Source organism: Amphiprion ocellaris, chromosome 20, assembly GCF_022539595.1.
Source record: "Amphiprion ocellaris isolate individual 3 ecotype Okinawa chromosome 20, ASM2253959v1, whole genome shotgun sequence".
Taxonomy (NCBI): domain Eukaryota; kingdom Metazoa; phylum Chordata; class Actinopteri; family Pomacentridae; genus Amphiprion; species Amphiprion ocellaris.
The window spans coordinates 28,604,814-28,613,722 of record NC_072785.1 but is presented as its reverse complement, the minus strand read 5'-3'; the positions used below and the strand labels follow the sequence as shown (position 1 = coordinate 28,613,722).

At 40.3% G+C, this 8,909-nt stretch overlaps 1 long non-coding RNA gene across 1 annotated transcript; it reads right to left on the bottom strand.

Annotated features, from left to right (window-relative positions):
- Positions 1-2,383: 2,383 nt before the first annotated feature.
- Positions 2,384-3,851, bottom strand: LOC129347795 (uncharacterized). The gene is made up of 2 exons (XR_008600055.1): positions 3,409-3,851; positions 2,384-2,563 (listed from the first exon to the last, which is right to left on the bottom strand). It is a non-coding gene; the product is annotated as an uncharacterized LOC129347795 (long non-coding RNA).
- Between the last annotated feature and the right edge of the window lie 5,058 nt (positions 3,852-8,909).

The window sequence follows — 8,909 nt, the reverse complement described above, 5'->3', positions numbered from 1 at the left end:
GCTTCATTCTGATAGTCTGTTTTTTATTTATTTTTTACCTCCAGTCCTGCACACACCCTGAGAAGCTCAGAGGAGGTTCCTGTTACCTCTGGCATGGCTTGGTTTTTTTTCTAACCAGGACAGGTTTAGCGCTAATGCTAACTAGGTTTGAGACCAAAGTGTTTCTTTCTTTTTTCTTTCCCTCCTTCTGTTCTCTGCCTCTTTTCATAGGGACGAACAGCAAGGCGCTAACAGCCATGAGAAATCAGGCATGGAATTATTCAAGAAGCAATTCAGTCTAAACAGTGGGGAAGATATGGAGCTAGCCTTTCACTAAAGCAGGCACCTACTGAAAAACACCCACAACTGCTATTTACTTCACCCTGTGAGTGATTCAGTGCTGGAGCCCAAACACTCAGGCTATATGCGACTCTGCCGCATATAGTTCATGATTTAACAAGCCTGCATAAATTACACACAAACAGCAGAATATATGCAGGCTCTGGCCGAGCTCCAGACGGATTCTTTCACTGCTTTTCATCTAAACTTGAAGCCGTGTTTTGACTTGTCGTGACATGACTTTATTTTCGTCCTTCCTGTGTTGCACTTGCAGACAGGTTGGTGATATTTTTATCTCGTTATTCTCAGATCTGCTAGTTTAGACGTCACAATCTGAGTGTAACGTCCTTCTTTCCAGCCGACGTGGCCACAGTGAGCAGCGGCTCCAACTACAAAGGCATCAAAGACGGTCTGACAAGAGCTGCTGCAAACAGCTGCCTTTATCCATTGAGGCTGATGAGGCGACGGGGAGCAGCTGAGCAGGTGATCAGCTGATGAGAGGCAGGTGGGCTGCAGCAGGAACCTGCAACTGCCTCCCACACTTTGGGATTTACTTGGTTTTGCGTCATTTTACATCAAGTTTGCCACCTCCGTTTCCTATATGATGAATGTGATGCTCTGCTATGCATAATTTAGCATAAAATGTCTATTTCTGGTTGGTTTAGTGTCATTTTTTTGCTTTTTAAATGTGATCTGTGGCGAAAAGGGAAGACTAAAATTAGTTTAAATTCCTGAACATAACAAAAAGAATTCAATTAAAATATATTAATATTGTTTTAAGTCCTGCGCGATTAAAATAACTTGGCAGCAGATCAGTAGGATCTGGAAATTGCAGATATGTTGACCCAGAAATGATAGAAAAACATCTAAAACCCTAGCAACACCAAAAAAATGCAAAGTGAAGTTGAGCACTTTGCAACTTGAAGCCCAGTTAAAAAGTAAATTACAACATCTATTTCTTCTTAGAAGTAGAAAAACTTTCTCCTCCATTTTCTGGGTTGGTTTGACTCAAACATAGTGACAAGATGTGTTGATTAGAGATGTATTTGTGATGCATGACAAACAAATGTAACTGAGAATGTAGTTTATTTGTATCGGAAGGTATTTTTGAGGGAACTAGCAGTTGTTTCAAACAGATCTGAAGCTGCACATTTCCTGCAAAATACAACTCTACAAACAAAGCAACATGGTTCATTTATTTCTAATCATGCGTATCTTGTAGGGAGCATCTTTACAATCAGAGTTTCTGAACTAACCCCTGCAGGGAAAAGCTGTTTTAAAGAGAAATTGTTGCTCAAATATGTGAAATCTTGCTGGTTTCTGATGAACAAACTGCAGACGGACTGAAACTGGACTTTCTGTTGTTGGAAATGTAACCTCACCCTGGGTGGTTTTCTGCCAAAACTCATGTCTCTTTAGAAATGTTAGGTCTGATTGACTGACTTTCTGCATGTTTTAAAAGCATGTTTCACTGTTTGTACAGTCTGGGACAAGAATAACTAACCAGAAATATATTATTTTCTTCCCAGACGTGAATTTCAAAGTGAGCACAAATTGCAAAGAGAAACACTTCTGGTTTAGAGAAACAAACTGTGATGCAACGCAGCAAAACTCAGCGTTTCTGATGATAAACACCAGCAGGGAGGGTTTTCTTTCTTTTCTTTTTGCACCAGTTAAAGCTCCAGATGCCGACTTAATGGCGACCGGGTCGGATGAAAGGTCGGATGTTTGTTGATGCAGGAGCGACGGACGTCAGGGGGAAGGTTCCAGATGTGATAGTTGTTCACAGTTGAAATAAAAAAGGGGGCGAAAAAGGAAGCAGAGAGTTAGAAGAAAGAGAATAAAGGGAAGAGAAAAGAAAGCTCTGGGTGCACAGTGGGGGTCAAGAGAGTGAATTACAGTCGGCAGAGGCAGCAGAGTGTGTTGCTAACAGTGAATCCCTGAAAACCCCGCAGCCTCTCGTCGGCTTCTTTCTTCTTGCTGCTTCTCTTTCTTCTTCTTCTTCTCGTCTCCAAGGCTTTCATCTCCACTGCTGCCATCTCAGCCGTCCTCCTTCTCTTCATGCTTTTCTTTTCTCTTCCTGTCTGAACAAATATGTAATTCTGACGGCTCCGTCAGTTTGTCAGTTCACCACTTTTGTTCCAGACTGACTGCAGGATGGACTGTAATGGAAGTTTCTGCAGACGTTCATGGTGCAAAAAAGATGAATCCTAATGGGTTTACATCTCCAGCAGCAGGTGGAAGTCTTCATGAAAAAGACAAATACGTAGAAAGACAAGCACAGACTTAGATGCTGAATGTATTTATATATTGTACTAGTCTGGTAGATCTAATATCAAGATGATTTGTTGTTGTGTTTAATGATATCTGCTCAATTTGTGTATTTCATGGAGTTTCTTTATTGCCTTTGCATTTTAATATACATTTACAACCTCTAAGTTTAGGTTATTTTGAGTAAAAGTTGTGGCCTTTGGGGTTTCCAACATTCATATCCTTGGATACATCTGTGATTCCTACTTTCTGCGTGTTCTTAAACGTGGTAATTTAGTAGAATAATTTGGATTCATGCCTTCCTATAGGTTTTGGAATTTACAGCCATCTCCTATTTGTTTTGCACCAAACCATATTCCTGTAAAATATACAGTTTGTATCTGTCAAATTGATGTGCCTTTCTGTTAATAATGGACATATATTTTAATATTTATGACAGCTATAATTGTGTCATTGCTAAAAATACACATATTAAATGTTAAATGTACTAACTGTTGTGTTGATAATGGAAAAATACTGTAATATTTATAACAGGTCACACAAACTTTATTTTATAGGTATTTTCATGTAAATTTTCAAGTAAAACAACATTTCGTTTAAAGATTAAGCATTTTTTTTACAGTAAAATACGGAATAAAGCACATTTTCAATCGTAAAACCAACAGTATCAATAAATTTCTTCACCGTAAATGAAGAAAATGTTTCACTGTAATTTTATGGCAGCGTTTTTTTGTTGTTTTTTTTTGCAGTGTACATGGCTTCTTATGAAAGCAGGCTGATGATGCTGCTCCTCATTCCTTTTTTCTATCATCTCCTCACCTTAATTTCAAATCCTGCCATTTGCTTCTTCAGTCTCGTCCTTATCTTGTCCTTTTTTTGTCTTCACCTCGTTTCCTCTCCTCCTCGTCCTCTTTGTCCGTCCTGACATCCCTCTCCTCCGCCTTTCTTCCCATCCTCCCTCTCCTCTTCCTCTTCTTTTCTCTCATCTTCTTGTTCTTCTGCACTTATTTTCTCTGCGAGCCGCTGCCTCCAGGAAGTTCCCGGTCAATGGGGACTATTGAGCGTGGCCGGCTCTGGCCCAGTTGGGCCTCTCTGGCCCGTCAACAGTTGTCTTGGAGAGGAGCAGCAGCCGCCAGAGCTGGCTGTCCTCCCACTGCGCTCCTTTGACCCGGCCCGGCCCGGCCCGGCCCGGCCCGGAGCTGCTCCCAGTCCAAACAAGCCGATCCAGAGCCAGCGGCGGTGCTGCTGGAGGAGGATGTGTGTGTCTGTGTGTGTGTGGGCTGCTTGGTTTGCTGGCTGAGCTCAGTGTCACAACACAATAAACCCTGTGGCTCGGACGAGGCGGCTAACGGTCAAGAGGAAGCAACAAGATTTCACTCATTTTTACTTCTCCTTCACTTTGATGGGATGTAAAAAATATCATATTTAAATTGTAGTTTACTCATGGTGGGCCACAAAATGCTTCAAAGCCTCTCTACTGACTCCTCATTTTTTGATTATTTATTCATTTATAGAAAGTAAAGTATGAAACCAGGCAACTTTCTTTGGGCTTCCAGGTAACGTGTCTGTATAGATTCTCAGTCGTCCAGGTCATGGTAATTGTAGGAGCTTCAATAGAAATCAGCTGGTCTTCCCTTGTAGGTTCTTGAAGACGTTTCACCAAGAGGCTTCTTCAGTTCTACCTGACTCATGACCACCAATCCACCGTCCAGCATGGCAGCACCTACATTAACAAACCAAAATCCATGAAGAATTATTAGATATTCCCATTTTAATTCAACTAACCTCTACAGCGCTCCACCCTCAACCCCATTCAGCATCTCTGAGACTAAATCAGATGTGCTGTTGTGGGAGCAAATCGACGTGGGATATTTGTAGAAGGAGACGTTCAGGAATCACATGTGGATGTGATGAATGTATGTAATGTCTGACTACATACTTCTGGACACGCAGTGGAGGAAAAACATGTGTTGTTCATGCAACACAGATGCAGACACTTAAATTAAAGCTGAAAGTTTAGACGTCACTCTTTGTGCTCTTTAAATCCAGAGATAAAACTAAGAGGAACATTTCGCTGTCCTGCACTATACTGTACCATAATTACACTTCACTGAATGTCTGAATGCACTTCCATCCCTCTGTGACCCTGAACAGCATGAAACGACGGATAGATGCATGGATATACCATATAATTATACTATAATAAGTTGCAGCCTCGGTTTCTGAGAGAAAAACACAGACATATGACATTTGTGGGATTTTATTTTGCTCTGCGTTTAAATGCTCCGTGAAAACAAAGTGTGTTTGTAGAAGATCCTGCAGTTACAGCATTTAAAAACTATGCTGCGAGCCGCATTAGAGACCAGAGCGGGACGGTTGTGTGATTTTATTTGGCTCTTCGTTGGCGTGATGTAGGAAAACACGCTGCGACTGCATGTGATACTATAATTACGTGATGTACACACTGCAGTATATAATTACGCCTTTAAACCACAGCCTGCGGTTTCTTTCAACAAGAGACGCTGTTGTCGGGAAAAAAGGGGCTTCTTCGCCATGCAGCTGTGAAGGGAAAACAGAACTTCACCACTGATGTGAACTAGTTGGCTGCATATTTCACCATGGTAACACTCAGTCACTAAGTCACACTGAAGGTCAACAACAGGACTTTGACTCTGGATACTGGAGTTTACATCCCATTTAGGGCCATTATTCTTAGTCTTATATTTCCTTTTTTTGCAGTTTGGAAAGGTTGAGGTATTATATCCTACTTTGGTTTTGGTGCCTTCAAGTCTTTAAAATCAATCCAATGTAAATGCTGGAAAATTGTCTGCATCCAAGCTGTTCCTTAATGTTATATAGGTGATCATTGTTGTAAAACCCAGGTAGGACACTAGCTATAATGTAATGTGGACAGGGTAGTGTGTGCTGTGGCTCCACAAGCTTCAAAAGATGTGGAAAACCTGTATTCTCTTCCTAAAATGCATTGTAGATTAGCTGTAATACCTGGTTGTTCCACCAGGTTGTGCTGGTCATGGTTGTGTAATACTGTATATTCCTTGTTGGACTGCAGAGAACATTATGATGGCTTAGGGACATCGTGACAAAGACTTCTGTGATGCTTAATAACCTCCAATGAGAGCTTACATGTTGGAAACAAATTGGAATCGACTAGAACAGCATTTTTATAACTAAAACAGCAATTTTAACTCAGAACACCTGTGTGACGTGTTTTACTGGGTTAGAAAGCACTGTTCTGGTTGATTCCAATTTGTTTTGAACACATGAGGTCATTAAGTCAGCTGCACGTTTTCACCCTGGTAACGCTCAGTCACTACATATATGTATTAATTCACACTGCGTCTCTCTCAAGAAGTTATGTAGCCTCTGTCCAGTTTGAATCTTCCACTAGAGTTCAGTTCGATCCAAGTTTTCCGCCTCTTTTCACCCCATGACATGTTCTGTAATATATTTAGGCCAAATTGCAACTAGGTCAGGCTAAAAAAAAGTCTTTATTTTTAATACAGATGGAAAACAATGTGATTTTTGTGCTTTAACGACACATAAAAACAACACTGAATGTATGTTTAAACCTGAGCTTCTAATAACTGTGTATAAATGTACTGCAGTGTTTGGTGTTTAGACAGCAGCCTGACATTGCTGTGCTTTTATTTATGTTGCTCTGACAAACAGAAGAGCGCAATGCAAGTATATATGTAACACTGTACCAGTATTTACAGCATATGTAGGCCGCAGAATAAGTTGTTTTTAGGGGACATGTAAAGATCCGTCTTCGGAATAAAACAAGAATGACAGCAAATACATCAAATGGTACCAAAATACAGACTACAAATATAAAAACGTACACTCTGTATGACTTCAAACAGTGTTATATTTACACTAGACTTAAGTCACGTTGCTCAACTTAAAACTCAACAAGAAAAAAGAAGTTTTGTTTGTTTTGTCAAGAACCCTAGAAAACTTAAAGTACCATAATCACTCTGAAACACAAAACTATAAATAAGTCGAAGCATCACATCATCAAGACAGCCGTTGCTCTAAACCAACATGGCACCTGCAGAATCCTTCTTTTCTTTCACTTATATAAATGTAGAAGAACAAAACAGAATAGAAAGTGTGTGATAAGTTGCCAAAATCATGTCAAAATATCATCACAAAAGCACACACAATCTGTTTGAGCGGATCCAAGCAGCAGCTGTGAAGACACCTGCAGCATTAGAGGGAACTATTACGAGCGAAAAATCAAAAATCACAAAAACTACAACAGGTTTGCAAAAGTAGGGTCAGTTTTTTATTCACTGGGCACCTTATTTCCAATTAAAATGATGGTCTTAATGGCTTAGTTTACATTTTTGCCGGAGTTCAGACTTACGGCGACAATTGACTTCCATCAATCTGTAGGAACGGAGCTCTGAGGTAAGTCCAGGACCTCCTGCAGTTAATTACAAAGCCTCCTATTAATTAGATATATTTTTAAATCATGTCCCACCACTGAATTTTTCGTGCACATTTTTTGTCAAACTTTGACCTCACCTGCTGCTCTACTCGCCAGAATATGTTGTATCACATTTAGTTTCAGTGTAATGTATGTATAATACACACGGCGCTGCAGGGTTTCTACACTACAGAAGCACTCTACCTTGATGCACTATATTTCACCATCATTTTAATTGAACTTCCCCAACAGAGCTGGCGCTGCTTTGTAACGCTTCACCTCCATATTGATCTCGGAGAACAATGGAGACCTGCGGGGCCTCTGTAGTCCGGCTCTTAACAAAGAACCTCGTGCCGTTTGCAGACAGATAGAAGATGCATGGTGGCGTTCAGAGCCGCCGGACTCACCTGTCACTGCACACTGAGCAGCGTTTAATCTCCACCGCAGCCCATCCATCACACTCTGACAGCACAGGAGACAGCAGCGATGTTTACATGCACACCGCATTCACTCCTAAGTAACCTAGTTACTCGACCGGGATCAATTTTTTAGTCTCGGGGACAAGTAAAGGACTATTTCCGCACAAGAAAACAGCAGAATGAGCTGCTTTAAATGAAGAACAAGATGCTGAGAAACTTGGTTTTAATCAATGCATATGAATCTCACACCTCTGAATAACCTTGCTGAGCTTTATAATTTAATTAGGGGTCACAGGTAGATTTGGATGTCAATAAAAGGAAGCGAGCAGCTCCTACAGTTGCTGGGAATCCTCATTTATTTCCCCTGTAGGCTGTTAGAGGAAGGGAGTGAAACCTTTCATATATTTTATGAAGCAGACGGGGATATTCTATTAACTTTTTTCTACAGTCTCAGAGTATTGAAGGTTCATGTAAAGGTCAGCCGGCTTAACCTGAATAATACTTTAAGTGTGACCAAAAGCTGGGCGGTTCTGGACATTCATCTTCCTGCTGTGCTGCCCTACATGTGCAGAATAGTCTATGTTTGTATGCTGGGTGGAGTTCTAATGTGTTTTCTGTGATTTGGGTGCTGCTAAGATGATTAGTGCTGTAGTAAAGGCCAAAGGGGTGGCATGACTTTTCTCTCTAGTCCTCTAAGAATGAGTAGAAGTTGCTTGAAAATAAACCAGAATTGTATCTTATTTTGCACCAACATTTTGCTGGTAATACGTCCTTTTTAACCACACATTCCTGTACTGACTAGTGTTAATTAATATTAGCGGTGGAGCTGTTACATTAGATGTCATTAGGTGTATCTAATAAAGTAGTCACTTATTGTATACTTCAAATTTAGAGGTTTATTAAGTTGCTGCAAATGCCAAATGAACATTTTCTGCTGCTGCTTCATATTAAAAACATTCAATCTGCAAACAGCTGGGTGAAGTAGCAACAAAAAATAAGCATAAATGTACTTTCTCACATACTTAAAATAAGATAAAATAGAACTTTATTAATCCCGAAGGTAATTCTTGGGTCAGATATTACTTAGAAAACACAAAAAGACATAACATAAACTAGAAAAGCACTCAGAGAGCGCAGTACTCCGTCAAGGCTGCTCATTCCCCCATAAGGCATTGTCAGAAATGCAACATTTTTTTATTAGTTATTGATGATCAGAAATCCCAGCACCATAGAATGTGTCCATTTAATATAGATGTACCCACAAACAAAATGACCTTGCACTGAGCACAGGTGTGTGTTATGCATGTGTACGTTATGTACGGATACCGAATCACGTGACCTAAATATGTAGCGGGTGGCGGGAATTGATGGGACTCAGAAACACCCCCACAATTTAATCAAGTAATTATTAGACAAGATTAACAATAAAAACACTAAAAAAAAAACCC